Genomic DNA, 969 nt, shown 5'->3' with positions numbered 1-969 from the left:
CGGATAGCTTCTTTCAGGGACCTCTCAAAAGTGCTGAAGAGCAATGATGTCAGTCTGGAGTCTTAGATGTACCTGATCCAGTTTGCAATCACTTAATGTGAATCAGAGAGCTGGGCAATGACCAAAGATGACAGAAGAAGAATTAATGCCCTTGGAGAAGAGTATTGAACATATATACCACAGACTGCGAAGAGAACAAACAGATTTGTCCAGAAGAGAGTAAAACCACTCTGCTCCTTAGAGACAAGGATTTTGAAGCTCCATCTCACATATTTTGGGCATCCTGGAGAATGACATCATGCTTAGAAGGGTAGAAGGACAGCTCAGGAGAGGAAGACCCTGGATAAATGAAGTAACACAGTAACTAAAGTAATGGGAATATGTGAGTCAGAGACAGTGAGATTGGCTCAGGATAGAGCAGAGTTCAGAGCTATTGTGTATGGGGTCACTATGAGCTGCACTGACTCAATGGCACATAACAACAATAACCCTAATGAGATTCCTTTTCACTGACTTTTTGATACTTAAAATTCCTCCAAGTAAAAATGACACCAAGAACCTCACTGGGAACCCCTAGAGAAACAGAGTCTCACTTGGGAAAGGCTCACTCACTGTGACCTCATTCCTCACTTGCACAAACAAGGAGAAGTGCAACCAGCTTTCAAAGGCACACTGATCCCTGGTGATGCAATGGTTAAATATTTTGCTGGTAACAGACAGGTTAGTGCTTTGAAATGGCCATCTGCTCCGTGGGAGAAAGACCTGAAGGTCTGCTTCCAGCCAAGAAAACCCATGGAGAAGTCAGTTCAAGTCCGTCATAGATGGTTGCTAGTAGTCAGCACTGATTCAGTGGCACCAAACACAGAAGTCATGATTCTGACAAGTCAAAAGGTCCTGTTCTTCCCTTCGCTCATCCTTTTCTTCATGGCTTCTAGTCCATGTCTTTCTCCCCTTTTATTTATTTTTTTT

The sequence above is a fragment of the Elephantulus edwardii genome, unplaced genomic scaffold, assembly GCF_000299155.1.
Source record: "Elephantulus edwardii isolate Elephantulus edwardi_28Jun2011 unplaced genomic scaffold, EleEdw1.0 scaffold00120, whole genome shotgun sequence".
NCBI lineage: Eukaryota > Metazoa > Chordata > Mammalia > Macroscelidea > Macroscelididae > Elephantulus > Elephantulus edwardii.
The sequence above is the reverse complement of the archived record's forward strand: the minus strand, read 5'-3'. Positions refer to the sequence as shown.